Genomic DNA, 16750 nt, shown 5'->3' with positions numbered 1-16750 from the left:
TGAGTCGGAGGAATGTGAGAGCTCAGCTTCCATGATATCAGGTAGGAGGCGTTTCAAATTTTAAAAGAATCCTAATAACTAATTCCATGCAAAAATTGATGTGTCTTAAGTTAGATTTCTTTTTTTCAATGTTTTATTTTTATGTGTACATGTGTGCACGCCTCTCTGTTTCTCTATACATGTGTGCCCTCAGAGGTCAGAGAAGAATGTGAGATCCACTGGATTGGGAGTGATAGACACTTGTAAGCTGCCAGATCTAGATAGTGTAGTTGTCAAAAGGAGCAGTGAGTGCTTTTAACCACTGAGCCTCCTCTCAAGCCCTGAGATTAGATTTATGATGACATGTCTTCACTCAGCGTTTCTCCTGTCCTTTGTTATTGTCTCTTTTCTAGGTTCTTTTCAGAACACTTTCTCTAAGTCCCCTATACACTTTCTCTAAGTCCCCTCTAAAAGTGTGTACTTTTCCATCTTAAGTTCTGCTTCTAGAAAACACAATCTGAGATATAGTATACAGGGAATACAGCCAGTATGTGTATGGGGGGGGGGTACATTTCCCAATTGCAAAGCTTTTAACTTAGAAAAGGCATCATGATCATCTTACTTATGGGCAGAGGAGAGAGAAAGTGGACTAGACTTAGAGATGGAAACAAGTAGACATTATTGGAAAGAGGTCTGGAGGAAACCATAGACAGTAGAGTTGAGAAATTCCCTTTCTTCCATGCTCATGTGTCTAGTGTAGTCTTCCCAGAATCAGTTCATTCATTCATTTATTCATTCATTCATTCAGCATTTACTAACAAATTGTCATATATCTGGTGTTAAAAACAGGTAGATCCTAATACCATAGACGTTTATAGTTTAGATAGTGTTGTAGAGCACACTCCTCCAAATAAAACAATCCCCATCTTTAATAGATCAGCTGTTCCTGCATGCCAGACTTGATGTTCTCTCATGGAAGGAAGTGGTGGGGGGTGGCTCATTGGTCCTTAACTTTAGATTCCAGCCATTCCTTCCAGCTGTTTGTGTGTGGTTCTGTCATATTTATACATGTCCTTGGGGTCTCAAGAGGTGCTAAGTATACAGGCTGGGGAAGGTTAACTTAAGGAGGACCTAGCCATGTGTCTAAGGAGATGCCCTAATCTATGCTGGATGAAGACTTTTCAGTTTGTCTGCTTTAGGGTTGTCAATGCTCTGACCTGAAATCCCTCAGTCCTGCTCTGTAAGTAAGCTCAATAAACTCACTGGTTACCCAGCAACTAGTTAGTGAAATCATCCTTTGATTTGTCATAGGGAACTGCTGAGGAGGATGTAAACACTGTTTATTTCTCCCTTGGAAATATCTTTGACAGTCATTGGGGTTCAGTGGGAAAATGAGCATAGTGCAATATGGGAGCTGCTGGGGGCTGGGAATGTCATGGAAGCATGAAGGGCAATATGGGAGCTGCTGGTGGCTGGGAAGGCTATGGAAGCATGAAAGTGAAGCTGCTGATTCTGATCTGGGACAAAGTACTCTGCAAAGTTGGTGGAGTGTGAACTTGGCCTTCAAGAAGGAATGTATGATATGCTTTGCACTTGAAGATGGGTGTCTTTGTATCTGGCCAAAGCCAAGGCCTTATGATTAATTCATCTGTTTGCAAGTCAGCAATCTGTGCTAGTCAGGTGCTCATCTCTCTCTCTCTCCTGCATCATATCCCAAAGACTCTGTACATGTTTGTGTCTTAGAATTCCTTTTCAATTCTGTAACTAAGAGCAGAAGAAAGGAGAAGAGGAAGAGGAGAAGGAGGAGAGAGAAATATGCATATATGTGTAGTATATATATATTTTTCTTTTATTCTCAACAGGAAAACTTTCAACCTCGTTATCTGGGAAGAAATAGAAGCCTGGTCTATTTGCACTTTTGAGCTCAGCTGACACCTTTGCACACTGATTTCAGTAAACAACAGGCCAGTCAGTAAAATATTTATGCACCCAACCACCTCACCAGCTATTGACTCTGCCACTCTCTTCCACCTGTGAAAATGCCACTTGTAGTGAAAATCCTGTCAAATTTTAGATCCTCCTTAAAGGCCACCTTGGTAATAGCAACCTGTAATCTCTTCCTATTTTCTGCTTCAACTAGAAATGTATTTACCTTATTTTGTGTGTGTGTATGTATGTGTGTGTGTGGTCTGATGTATGCTTATATATGTGGACCTGTTTGCATGCTGTGGTGCATGCATGTATGTGAACATGTGTTAGTATGATGTATGTACATGTGTGTGTGTGATGAATGCATTCATGTGCAGTATTTGTGTGCATCCATCTGTGCACATACACTCTGCATACAGAAGCCAGTAGGAAGTCTCACTATTTTTTTAAAGACTTATTTTATTTATTTTATGTATGAATACACTGTAGCTGTATAGATGGCCATGAGCCATCATGTGTGTGGCTGCTGGGAATTGAACTCAGGACCTCTGCCGACCCTGCTCGCTCTGGCGTAATTCACTGTAGCTATCTTTAGACACACCAGAAGAGGGAGTCAGATCTCATTATGGGTGGTTGTGAGCCACCATGTGGTTGCTGGGATCCGAACTCAGGACCTTCGGAAGAGGAAGAGCAGTCAGTGCTCTTACCCGCTGAGTCATCTTGCCAGCCCCAAGTCTCACTATTTAAAAAAAAAAAAAAAAAAAAAAAAAAAAAAAAAAAAAAAAAAAAAAAAAAAAAAAACTATCTCAGTAGATTTGGGTATGGTCAATCCTCAGTCCATCCTTTGAGAGAGTGTTTCACTCATTCAATTAATTAATTTATTTGAATAGTCTCTAATTCATTTACTCACTTTTCAGTATGGAGAATGAACCTAGGGCCTTGTGCAGGTTAGGCAATATTCTCCCCCGATAAGCCACTCTCCAGTCCCCTTTAGAGACAGAATCTGACTAAGTTGTCTAAATTGGCCTTGAAATTACTCCGAAACCTAGGAAGGCCTTGACCTTGTAATCCTCCTGCTACAGTCTTCTGAGTAGTTGGAATTGCAGGCCTGGGATTACCATCAAGTCTGTTCATCCATTTCTTACCTTTCTGAAAGAATCCAAGCAGCTTTTACCCAACAGATATTCATCTGCGTATGCTGGACCTTGCTTTGAAGAATTCCAAATGTTATAGTTTTTATTTTTTTAAAAGTTGTTTATATAGGTGAGGCTATGTGTGTTCCTGAGGGACATGGTTATACCCTTTCACCATGTGGGCTTTGAGAATTGAACTTTGGTCAACTGGCTGGATAGCAAGTGTCTTTACCATCTGCTCTGTCTTGTCACCCTCCAAATTTCATTCTTAATATTTGAAAGAAAGCAGAATTCTTAATGTGAGTATCACTGCCTTAGTCTGTTCTGTGTTGCTAAAACAAAATACTCAACTCCAGGTAATGAAAAGAAGATACAATTATTTGGCTCATGATTCTAGTGGCATGGTGCTAGCGTCTGTCAAAGGCAAGTTGGCTATATTACAACATGACAGAGAAATGGAATGTGGGAACTAGGAAGGAATAAGGAAGAAAAGTTCCAGGTAGGGTCAGTCCCCCCCCATCTTTTGTTTTTATAACAACCCACTTTCTTAGAACTACTTTATGACCCTTGTAATCCTGTTAAACCATTCACAAGGTCCAAATCTATGACCTAATTATCTTCCAATAAGCCCTGCCTCTTAAAGGGTCTACACTATGACACTATCACCCAGGAAGGAGTTTTTAACTTGTGAGCCTTCCAAGGATAAACTACACCAAACTGTAACAACTATCTTTCAGTGTTTCCCAATTGATTTTGTAGTTATACACTGTTCTGTGGTGATGATTCATAAGAAAAGAGCTTTAAGACCTATTGTTGGCTGCTACAATAGAGAGGTTCATGGTAGCCATAAAAGTAGTTGGACCCTGCCCCTAAGGTAGTGCAGATGTGGCTGCTGTGTCACATGTATGTCAATAGGTGGCAGAGAGAAGAGACGCTATACCTAGGCTCAGTATTCTGATCTATGAATATCTGAATGATTAGTAGCCTAATATTAGCTGGAAAAAATCGAGCCTGAGACAGCCACCACTATGACACCAGGCAGGCATTCCCAGGACAGAAACAAATCAGGGACTAGACCACAGCCCCACAGGAGTGAGCCTAAGACAGACAACCCTTGCAAGGGGTCGCTCAGGGTGGCTGGGGGGAGGAGTGAGCCCAAGATTACCACCTGATCAGCACCATAGGGCCCAGATAGGGAGCTAACTTGAGATGACCCCCAGTCCTGTGTGGCACAGGCCAGGGAATGACAGGGACAGACTATGTCCCAGATGATCTCTGCCTGGCACCATAATACACAATGCATGAGAGGGACATAGCACTCCTGAGACCACTCCAGACCCTCAGAGATCCCAGGTACCACTGAGAGGAACAAGTAAGTAGTATAGAAATGGAAGAGGAAGAATAAAAGAAGGATGTGGACACAATAGAGGTACAACTAGAAGCTGGAGGGTAGTGATGAATAGCCTGATGTGAGTAGCAAGTGATGCCACCCGGAGCTATGGTCGGGTCCTAGCCTGTGCTGCCACTGGGAGCCACATCTTATCCATGACTATGCAGCAGCAGGAATCCGTTACCACCAAAGACCAGACAGATGTTGTTAGTGGCTATTTTATAAATGTTGCAGTTTTCTCTTAACATGAATAGCTCCCAAATAATCGAGACAGGACTATTTTATTTATTTAACAGCTATAATGCACAATGATGGAACACTATCAATCTATTTTAATCATCTAAATTAATCTAGCTACCTCCCAGCAAAAGTCTGTGAGATACTTGCATTTTATGGCTTTCTCTGCTCCAGCTGTTTTCTTATCATGTCTCCTGGACCTCATGGCTGAATTCCTATTTCCTTTCTCTCCCTTCTCCTCCCCTGACTGGTGGTGGGGCAAGAAGAGGGCCAGTCTTTCCTTATATACAGGAGACATCAGCTCCAGTGTCTAAGAGCCATGATGAATCTCAGCCCAAGGTGTTATGTGAGCCTCATTAAGAGGAAGGTGTTGCCAAGCTTTCAAAGCACAATTCATCACTTCTTTTAAAATTCCTTTGGGCAGTTTGATTTGTTTTTCCAGAGTCACCCACTTCCCTAAGTCCATGTGAGCAGGGTACCCTTTGTCTTCAAATTCTTCCCCAGAAAAACTTTTTCCACCTAAAAGAAGTCTAACTTCATCCTCATAATTAGCTTTAAGCAAAAGAAATTGTCCTTCTGTGAGACAGGACTTGGTGAGGACAAACCAGTCTGCAGGAATGAGCCAAGTGCCTGGCAGATTTTCCACAAGAAAAAGGACATAAAGTCAAGTAAGGCCCTACTTAGAAGTACTTTCTTTTAATTCCTTAACAAGTTTGAAGGAGATGGGTTCCCATTCTGGATCTCTATCATCCATGCTTACTATTGGAAAAAGCATCGAAATTTCTCCTTGTCCTCTAGTTCTCTGCATTGCTTGCAGAATGTGGGACTGAGGGGATCTCCTTTTCTCATTCTCTTTCCTTGGCTGAAGAAGAGGTTGTCGAAGAGGGGACAAGTCAGGATTATGATATTTGGCTGTTTCCTCCTATAATTCAGATTCATTTCTATGATCTAAAGGCTCTCCCTCATCGTCATCATCAGAAGTGGAAGAAGTCTCTACTAAATCTGCAATATACTAGGAAGGAGGTGGTTTTGATTCCTTAGCAGTTTGTTTGAATAACAGAGGACTATCTTCTTCCATAACATTTTCTGTACTACAAACAGAACCTGCTGATGAACTGGGCAGGTCTGTTATTTTAGCATGGGATAGTGCTTGTTTTACCACAAACCAGAACATAACTGCATTCTCTGGAACCTGTCCTTCATCCTCCTCATTTTTATGTTCTAGGATCCAGGTTTTCATATCCTTTCCTACCCTTTTCTATGCTGCCTCATCCAAGGTCCCTTAATAAGGTAGACAAGGAATCACAGAATGAACAAAGTGGAGAAAATCAGAGACCTGCTCTTTTTGAAAATGAATTCCATTTTTAAGCAATAACTTATGAAGAATCTTTTTATATGTAGATCTTTCACTGGATTCAGCTTGACCGTAATAAAATTATAAAACTATCACACTATCACTTCCTACCTATCCTTTCTTGGTACTTGTCTCTGGCTGAGGGGACCACAGCTCCCCCAGGTAAGGTCCTTTCCAGATGACACCAATAAGAAAGGGGAATGGGCCTACTCAAATCGTTGAGTTCTGAGCCCCATGTTGGGTGCCACCCACTTACTGTCAGAGCCCAGCCTTGACACAGGATCAGAGTTCTCAACTGGAAGCAGGGATATCTGGGAGGTACATAATAAATATACACAGACTATTTGGGGGGTCCAAGCTGACAGGCAATTTTTCAAGGCTTAAAGTTTCTCTCTCTTCTCTCTCATTTTCTGTCCTCTCTTTTCTCACTTGTTTGCTCACAGCTTGAGGCTGCACACACTCTGTTTTTCCCCTGTGCACTTTTCTTTTCTTGAACTCCCACACACCTACACACCTTTATGTGTTCCCCTTTCACTCTCATACACACTCTTCACACACATCTCACACACACCACATGCACACTCCTTTTACTCACACATACATTCTCCATAAACATCTCACACTCGTTCTCTTTTCACTCACTCTCCATGTTCTCTCTTCACTCACTCTTCATGTTCTCCACTCACTCTCCATGTTCTCTCTTCACTCACTCTCCATGTTCTCTCTTCACTCACTCTCCATGTTCTCTCTTCACTCACTCTTCACATGTTCATCTCATGCTCTCCACATTTGTTCTCTCACTTGCTCTTCCCATGCTTACTACTTGCTTTCTTGCCTTTCGTTTGCCCCTGACCTTTTATTGATACTCTAAAAGCAGGTTTTTTTTAAAAAAAGACATTGTATAATCATTGCCAAATCAAATTAAAAAAAAAAAAACAAAAAACAACATACCATTGTAGGGTTATAGGAGTCTTGTGTCCACTCCACCACAGGGCTCAGAGCACTTTGGGAGGTGGGATGTGGGAGTTTTGACTGTGATTACCCCACACAGGCACAGGGTGCGTATTGGGCTGTGGGAAGCCCCAGGACCCCACTCCTGAGGTGGGGAGCACAGTCTAAGGTCCCCAGGGACTGCCAGAGCTGGCTCGGGAGTCCCCAGGCCTGCAAGGAGGCTAGGGCCATCTGGTTCTCAGGCTCTTTGGCACCCCAGGCACTGCTGGATGTCACTGAAGAGCTAAGAATGGAGTGGGGGCCCACGGGCTGGATGAAGGGGAAAAGAAGGGAGAGTTCTGGCTGGGTCTCATGGAGACGAGTATCCTTAGCTTGTCTGTGGGCAGCTGGCTTGGTGACCATGGCTGGGAGAACTGAAAGACCTTCCATGGGAGATTAGGTGGCTGGCTCTTTAGGTGAAAGCCTTCTCCATTGCTCCTGGGAGATCTCTATGAAAAGAGACAGTCCATGGTTTTAAGACATTTATTGTCATGGTTGAAAGTGGAAATGAGTAAAACCATACCCCTCTTCTCAGGCCTGAGGTTAAATACCTTTTGCAGGGAGGGTTGTCTGGGAAAGGGAGTTTATTGGCTAAGCCTCCACATCTTTAAGTACCTCATTAAAATGGAGATCTGTTGTAGGGCAATGATCTGTGCAGGCAACCTGGGCCTAGTCGAGTAATAGGTCTGAACCCTGGTGACCCAGTTGGCAATATTTCTGTCTACAAGGGATGGAAGGTGTTCAGCCATGACTCCTGGGTCCTTGGTTCCTGTTTCAGTCACAACCTCTCACAGCTGCCCTCGAAGGAGAAGTGTGCTCTGTCACATAGACAAGGCCCCAAGCTCCCAGCATCCTAGCTCGACCCCTATCCCCAGTCATGTGACCACAGCCAGGCATGGCCCACCCTACAGACAGCTAGCCATGCCTCACACAATATAAGGGGAAGTTCGCCCCCTCACCTCTCTCTTGCCTTTTTCCTTGCTCTCTTGCTCTTTGTTCTCTCTCTTACCTTCTTCCTCTCTTGCTTCCTTTCTTCCTCTCTTGCTCTATGTCCTCTCTCTTGCTTTCCTCTCTTGCTTCTTGCTTTCTTCCTCTCCTTTCTCTCTCTCCTTCTCTTCTCCTTCCCCTCCTTTCTTTCTCTCTACATGGCTAGCCTATTTTCTCTTTCCTATAATAAAATATCTCACGATTATGCATTGCCTCCTTTTAACTAACTAACACACCGTGCAGTCACAGGCCTCAGCAACAGAGAGCCTCAGCCATCGGGAGCAGAGAGAGACCAGACCCACAATCTGTCTTGAGGCTATGTGCCCTGGGGTCAGGTCCTCTACCTGTGGAAGGGCTTGGGGTGTTACCCTTATATGACTGCAGCCTCATGCCAGGAGTCTGATGTCCAGGAGTATGGCAAAACACCTACAGTTCCTTGAAGGTTATCCCCTGCAGGGTCACTGGAGTTTCAAGCCTGTGCTTGATCAGGGACCAGGCTGCCTATCACAGACCTACATCCCACAAATAATTAAGAATTACAATTGTTCTCCAAAGTTTCAAACTTTCCTTATTCCCAAGTCTGTAGCCAAAATAATAATAATTGCAAACTTATCATTATTTAAACTTTAACTTTTAACTTATTATACTGCAGAGCTCAGAGCTCTGAGGCCAGCTACTTGCATTTTCCTGTGAAGCTCTAATGATAAATGACATGGGCAAAGCTGCCAGGCAGTGGCCAGAAGAATCAAATTGAACCTTAACTCAATAGTTCTGCTAGCTTTCTGCCTCTGCACATTGCACACAATGACTCTCCTAAGAGTCCGAGTGTTTTGACTTAGTTTTACTAGTATAAGATTTTACATATTCTATACTTGCTTATTCAGGAATCACTCTCAAATGTTGTATAAAACTTATTTCATAATTTTAATAATTTTGTGTAAAACATATTTCATAATTTTAATATTTTTTTTCCTTTCTTGTGGTTCCAGTGTTAGCTCTAATTCATTTTCTAATAATGTTATCAAACTTTCTTTGCAAGTCAGGCATTAATCTTGAACTACCATTGTGCAGTTATTACATTGTTTCCAAGATGAGAACACACAGTGTGCACCTGGGCCATTAGGACTGTGCTGTGCTGTGACCCATGCCTCAATTTTTAATTGTTTAAGAATCATTACATCAAGGAACATCTAGTTTCACAGAATTTACCAGAGCAAAAGGAGAAAGAAGTGAGAAAGTCAGATATAATAGAATAATTATGCACACCAAGGCCAACTGAAAAGCAGTCACACACAAATGAACTCTATACAGCCATTGTCCAGGGCTAAGGTTAGGAGAAATGGGAACAACTATTGTTACAAAGAGCTGCTGCAAGCTACTGAGATGTCTCCATCCCAGCCTATTGTAGGCAGTCCTTTATTTCAGATAATAGGTACCCTGGAGGGATGTGTCTCCTGCTTTTCAGGATCTCAAACACAAACCTTTCCTACAAGGAGCTGCTGTGGGCTTCTGAGATGGCTCCATCCTGGCCTGCTGCATGCAGTCCCTGTCATTGTATGCTGTCCCCAGCATTTAACATTTTATTTTTTATTTATATGAGTACACTGTAGCTGTTTGTAGACACACCAGAAAAGGGCATCAACTCCCTTTACAGATGATTGTGAGCCACCATGTGGTTGCTGTGAATCAGTCAGTGTTCTTAACCACTGAGCCATCTCTCTAGCCCAGTTGATCAGTTCTTTACTGACCAATCAGGAAACAATGTTTACAAAGCATTGAGACAGGAGATTCTCAGAATAAGGATGAAAATCAGATATGGTGGCACAGAAATTAGTATTTGAATAATACAAGGATAATCTTTACCCTGGGCACAATAACATTGTTCCTACAAGATATTCCTGGTCTGGGCTGCCACCTGGGAACATATTGATGTCTGAGGGTTGTTCTGAACTGACCCATCCCTCACCTAGGCATTGTTGGAGAGCTGGACCTGGGAGTGTAAGAACAGGAAAACTGACCCAATCCTTAGCCAGTTGAAATACTGGAGAGGGCCAGCTGGCACATTTTGGGAGTTGCTGGTGAGTCAGCCTAAGGATATGAGCATGGAAGGGTTGACCCTACCACAAGTCTTTCCATGGCGTGGCAGTGTAGGTGAGGAAGAGATACCCTTCTCTTCTTTGCCCCTCACCACCTATGGCAGGCAGGAAAGCTGGCCATGAGGTCACAAGAGCACTTGCTGTCCCTGCCTCTCACCAGCTGCAGCACTCCAGAAAGTAGGCCTGGCACCTCCTCTTGCCAGCAAGTAGAGATGGCACAAGGTGTGTGTGTGTGGGGGGGGGAGGTTGAGTATGAGCCAGCCCCACCTCTTGTCTTCTGTGTAGTGGTGTAGACAAGGGAGAAACATTTTGCTCCCCTCTCTCATCTCTTGCAACCTATGGCAGGCAGGAGAGCTGGTCTTGGGATCATGAGAATGGGAGAACTGTCCATGTCCTGCACTGGCAGCAACACTAGGGAGAGTGATCCCTCTACCTCACCTTGGCAGCAAGGTAGAGCTGGCCCTAGTACAGAGGTTGCAGTGGAGCCAGCCTGAGGGCTTGAGAGCAGGAGTGCCAGTGGCCTAGTTAGATCAGATACCTCTCAAGACCAGATCAAGGGTTTTGAATTGGCCCACCCCAATAACTACTCCATCAATGAAATACTGGAGTGCATGAAGCGGCTGGCCCTACAGAACCAAAGCTACAGGATCTCCAAGATACAGGACAACAAATGGATATCTGAGAGGAGTCCCAGTGACTTCTAGTACTGATAAACTTGCCAAAGCCCGAGGCCTTTTCTAAGACCAATGAATCATTGCAATTAACATTTGGAATCAAAGAAATATGGTCAAAAGGGTATACGGTGGAACACACTGTGACACTTACAGCATCCACTATGAGAATTATTTTTTCTCTTTTGGGGGAGAGGTTGCAAGGGTGGAGAGTGAGTACAAGGGGGAGAGAGAGATGAGTGGGATGGGACTGGGATTCAGAACGTGAAATTCACAAAAGACTAATAAAAAGTTTTTAAAAAGTAGTTGGGATGTGAGCATAGTTCTGAGAGGTCTGATTCTATTCATTTTACTCAATAGACTGAAGAAATAGGAGCCTCATATTGGGATGGAGAGAAACTAAAAACTAAAGCTCCATTTAGAAGGAATTATGTTCTACGGAACTGAAAAGCACAGGAGTCTTTTAAATCTCTTCATAACGTCAGTCTCCAAACAGTGATTTTTCAGTCTACCAGAGGGAAAGATCATTTTGCACCTTTCACAATAAAAGGAATTGTTGGGAGAAACCTATTTCTAGTAAGCAGCCTTAACATGACAGCCAACTGCTTCTCTTAAAGGGCCAGAACCTCAGCACTACCACTTCTAGAATGGACTTACCAACCCATGAACCTGTGAAAGACACACACACAGATCATGCAGAAATAACCTTCAGAAACAGTCCATGTTTCTTAAATGGATACAAATCAGTGTGGATGTAAGTTGTTTTAAGATTGTCTTTTAAAGCCCAGGCTGCACTCAAATTCACTATTTAGTCTCCTGCCCTCCTCTTGCCCCCACTTCCTCAGTAATGAGATTACATGTGTATTAGTCAGTGTTCTCCAAAGCCACAGAATTTATAGAATCTCTATAGATAGAAAGGGAAATTATTGGAATGACTTACAGCCTGCAGTCCAACTAACCCAATAATAGCCAACTGTGAATGGAAAGTCCAAGAATCAAGTAGGTGTTCACTCCCATGAGGCTACGTGTCTCAGCTGGTCTTCAGTATAAGCTAGAATCCTGAAGAAGTAGATGTACTGTCAGGTTAATCAACAGATGTACTGTCAAGTTAAGTGTAAGCAGGTGACGAATGAACAGACACTTCCTTCTTCCATTGTCTTTATGTCCATTGTCTTTATGTAGGCCTCCTGCACAAAGTGTAGCCCAGATTTAAGGTGTACCTCAAGATCTGGATTAAAGGTATGTATCGAGATCTAGACTGGGGCTGAAGAGATAGCTCAGTGGTTAAGAGCACTGGCTGCTCTTTCAGAGGTCCTGAGTTCAATTCCCAACAACCAAATGGTGGCTCATAAACATCTTTAGTGAGACTGCTGTGTACATAATAAATAAATAAATAAATAAATATTTTTAAAAATTTAGATTGAAAACATGAGTCATACTACCTCAAGAACTGGATCAAAAGCTTGTATCTTCCAGCCTCAAGACTGGGTCATAGTGTACCCTGCATTTCTAGATTGTAATTCATTCCAGGTATAACCAAGTTGACAACCAAGAATATCCATCACAATGAACCCGTTGTCAACTTGACACAAATCATACCTCACGCCCAAATGAAAACAATAACCAGGTCATAAACATACCCAACATAATATAACACTCCCTTATACAACTGCAAATACATTGTAAATTTAGAATAGGCCAATGTCCCTCTGTAACTCAAACTTCTAGGCCCCTGAACTTAGGGTTTTAGTTATGGGAAGCAAAAACCTTCCTAGTTGGTCACTAGGAGTAATAGTAAGTGGAACTATTCCCTTTTCCACTCCTTGATTCCTGAACCCATAGATCCTGGCTATGGGAGAAATTGTACCATATATTAGTCACTGATTTAAAACATATACTGCCTTCTTAAGAACCCCACCCCAGTCTGTCATGCTGCCACCCAACTGACACTGTAATTGATGTTACTTTGTTGTTATTTGTTTTCTCCAAAAAGCCATTCCATCTTTCTATCAGGACAGCTGCTCCAGGATGGTGAGGAACTTGGTAAGACCAGTGCATTCCATGACTGTGGGCCCACTTATCTAGCTGTGAAATGAGTTCCTTGGTCAGAAGCAATACTATGTGTAATATCATGACAGTGGATAAGGCATTGTGTAAGTTCATGGATGGTGGTTTTCAGGCATGCTGCATCATCTTTGTTTAATGAGGTGCTGGGCTAGATCCTAGGGACTTGTGCATTGTGTACTCTACCTACCGATCTGTATCTTCAGACCTACATGGTTGAATTTTATTGGTAGAGTGAGACACTCTAATACTGGGAGTGGTTCTTTGGCAATTTATAACCTAGTATTTATTTTAAGAATTTAACATCATAGAGAATATATTTTTTAACCCTTCATTAGGCAAAGCATGAGTGGAACAAATAGTGCAATGTAAGCAAGACTTCCTGAAGAACTGATTATGTGTCACCAAGCAAACAGACAGCTAGATCCTAGAGCTGAGTAGAGAAGGAGGGTGGAGTTGATTGTATTTTTACATAAAAAAAGCCTGCATCAAAGCAGGATGGTGAGTGCCACTCTTCACTAGGAAATCAGGAGTGTCTATGTTCTTGAGATGCTATCTGAAGGAAAGTGTGTAGAAACGTGGAGTCTGCACTTATTTTTGTCACCTCAGGTTTACAGAGATATAGGATATGAGAAAAAATATTTGCAGTGTGGGAACAGAAATTCATTGTAGATGAAGGAATATCCAGCAATTCAAGAGTTGTCTATCTTTAAGAAAGCCCTAGATTTCTGAAATACAAGAAGAGCATCAATCATAAATCTCTTCCAGGTTATTGAATGTGTGCCTTGCTCACGATTAGAATGTAATTTCAAGGCAAGTAGGGTGTGTTTTTTGCTCACACTTGAGACCCCAGTATGAGGAACAATGTCTATAGTATATACTGAGAGCTCCATATGTATTTGAGGTCTTTGATTGATTAATCAGTGGGCATCCAACTTGTGATCTAGGGGAATTAAGTCAGGAATATAGAGTTATTCCCCCCCCCCATGGAGTATACCAGTCAGGGCTGCTCAAAGTGTCTCTACATCATTCTATACTTATTCTCAAGTCTTGTGAAAAATAAAACTCAAAATCAACATTAGAAAGGCAGCCCTACTTATAAATAATTCCCTTCCCTGCTCTGAGACTAGGATGTTGCCCTGTGGGTGTTTATATTGCATTAAGCGAGTTCTCTTTCTTTAAAATACCACAAGCTCAGTTCTAAAACCCATAGTGACCTGTGGCTATGCAAAGGACCACCTCTAGCAAGAACTCAACAACTCTGAGGGCACTAGGCATGTTTTCGCCATAAGGAAGCTTGGTTTGTAAGGGCAGGGCAGGGAGCACCTGGTTTACTGGAGTAAATACATTTAACACTCCAGTACCAGGTATTGTTAGGGCTGGAGAAAGCCTATATTTGAGTCTTATTTAGGAACCAACACATGTATGCTTAGTATTTTGGGGTTTTCAAGTCACTGTCTTTGCCAGGTTATGTTAGTCATTGGACGTTCATGAAAGATGTATTTGCTTTACAGAATGGAGGGAAAAACCTAAGGGGAAGGAAGTAAGAAAAAAATCATTTTCATTAATTCAGTAGAGCTTCATCTTCTTAGCTTAGAGCAAAAGGTTAGTCTGAACAAGCAGAGGAATTATCGATCATGTGACTTGAAGAGGGAAGAGTTGCTTGTTAAAACTCCTACAGCACATAATATTCCCCTTGTAAAACAATGTGTGTATGTCTTAGTCAGGGTTTCTATTCCTGCAACAAACATCATGACCAAGAAGCAAGTTGGGGAGGAAAGGGTTTATTCAGCTTACACTTCCACATTGCTGTTCATCACCAAAGGAAGTCAGGACTGGAACTCAAGCAGGTCAGGAAGCAGGAGCTGATGCACAGGCCATGGAGAGATGTTACTTAATGGCTTGCTTCCCCTGGCTTGCTCAGCCTGCTCTCTTATAGAACCCAAGACTTCCAGCCCAGAGATAGTACCGCCCACAAGGGGTCCTACCCCCTTGATCACTAATTGAGAAGATGCCTTACAGCTGGATCTTATAGAGGCATTTCCTAAACTGAAGCTCCTTTCTCTGTGATAATTCCAGCTTGTGTCAAGGTGACACAAAACCAGCCAGTACATGTATGTGTGTGTGTATATATGTGTGTGCATGTATGTGTGTATGTGTATGTGTGTATGTATGTATGTATGTGTATGTATGTGTGTATATATATGTGTGTATGTGTATATGTATGTTTGTATGTGTATATGTGTATGTATATATATGTGTGTATGTGTGTGTGGGTATGTATGTGTATGTGTATATGTATGTGTATGTGTGTGTATGCATGCGTGTGCATGTGCGTATGTGTGTGTGTGTATGTGTGTGTGTGTGTGTGTGTGTGTGTGTGTGTAATGACTTGTGAGAACAACTTACAAGAGTCCAGGAGTCAGTCTCTCCTCCTATGGTGTGGTTCTAGGAACCAAACTCAGGTCAACAGGCTTGGCAGCAAGCAGTTTTATCTACTGATCTGTTTCGCTGGCCCTCCTTAGGACACTTTAAGCCAGAGCTCAGTGGTAGTGAGGACATCTGTTGTGTCAGCGTCACCCTAACTCATCTCTGAAACTCTTAGTCTTAGTCTGAAACTCTTGCAAAGCTGATCTGAACCCCTCCAAAATGGTTATTCCCTCCCCATCTCCATCCTCATTAACCACCAGGCTGTCTTCTAGCTCTGTGAATGTGGCAGCTCTAGTTGCTCTAGTAAGTGTAGTACTGCAGCATGTGTTCTTCAGGGACTGACTTACTGTATGCTACAGAATGTTCTCAAGCTTGATCTGCCCTTCCAGATGCTGGGATCTCCTTCCTTTTCAACAGTGAGTTGAAAAGGAATCATTTCAGGTCTACCTCATTGGCTTAGCCATTCATCTGCCAAAGGCTCCTTGGAGTGCTCCACTATCTGAATAACAGCATCGTGCATGTGTGTCTGTAGATATGCCCTTGAGTCCTCAGATGTGCACACAGAAGCGTAATTGTAGCATCACATGCAATGTTATTCTTAGTATTCTCCGGAACCACCACCATCTAAAAGCTTATTTAGAAAATGTATAATTCTACATTCAAGGCAGTCAATAACCACCATGGAGTTGCTGTTCCATTTTGGTGAGATGAACCCCTCTGAGCTCCAAGTCAGCTCTGCCTTTGGAAATGGAAAAAGTGATGGCGAGCTCAGCAGTACTCTATGGGCCCCTGTGCTGTTGTCACGGGCTTGTCTGCACCATCATGCCTTCTTTTTCTGTACAAAGAAGTCCACCATTTGTCAAATGAAAACTCAAAAGTGGCTCCTGAACTGCAGTGGCCAAATCTGGATTCCACCTAATGTCATTGGTAAAAGGTCAAAAGGTATTAATTGTGTATTATTCAGGGTTCTTTAGAGTCACAGAACCTATGGATGCTCTGTATATAGTAAGGGAGTTTGTTATGATGACTTACAGTCTGTAGTTCAACTCCCCAACAATGGTCAGCTTTGAATGGGAAGTCCAAGGATTTAGTAGTCGCTCAGTCCCACAAGGCTAATAGATTCCAACAGATGTGCTGGCAAGTAAATGCAAGCTGGTAATGAAGAGAGAATCTTCCTTCTTCCAATGTCTTTATGTATGTCTCCAGGAGAAGGTATGGCCCAGATTAAGGGTGTGTGCCACCATGCCTGGATCTGGGACTTGTTTTGTCCCAGGCTGACCTTGAACTCAGAGATCTCCTTGCCTTAGTCTCCTGGGATTCATAACCAATATGCTTCAAGATCTCCATGCCAAGATCCAGGTCTTCTGACCTTGTGTCTCCTAACCTCAAAGTCTGGATCACAAATGAGACCTCCAATTCTGGATTGTAGTTCATTCCAGATATAGCCAAGTTGACAACCAGGAATAACCATTACAAATTGTAAACTTTGC

The 16750-nt window shown here is 42.6% G+C and overlaps 1 non-coding gene across 1 annotated transcript; it reads left to right on the top strand.

The window, feature by feature from the left end:
* The first annotated feature begins 3903 nt into the window (after positions 1 to 3903).
* LOC116082912 lies at positions 3904 to 4034 on the top strand. The gene has a single exon (XR_004115526.1). It is a non-coding gene; the product is annotated as a small nucleolar RNA SNORA17 (small nucleolar RNA).
* Positions 4035 to 16750: the final 12716 nt, after the last annotated feature.

Source organism: Mastomys coucha, unplaced genomic scaffold (genome assembly GCF_008632895.1).
Source record: "Mastomys coucha isolate ucsf_1 unplaced genomic scaffold, UCSF_Mcou_1 pScaffold7, whole genome shotgun sequence".
In the NCBI taxonomy this organism is placed as follows: domain Eukaryota; kingdom Metazoa; phylum Chordata; class Mammalia; order Rodentia; family Muridae; genus Mastomys; species Mastomys coucha.
The sequence above is the reverse complement of the archived record's forward strand: the minus strand, read 5'-3'. Positions and strand labels throughout refer to the sequence as shown.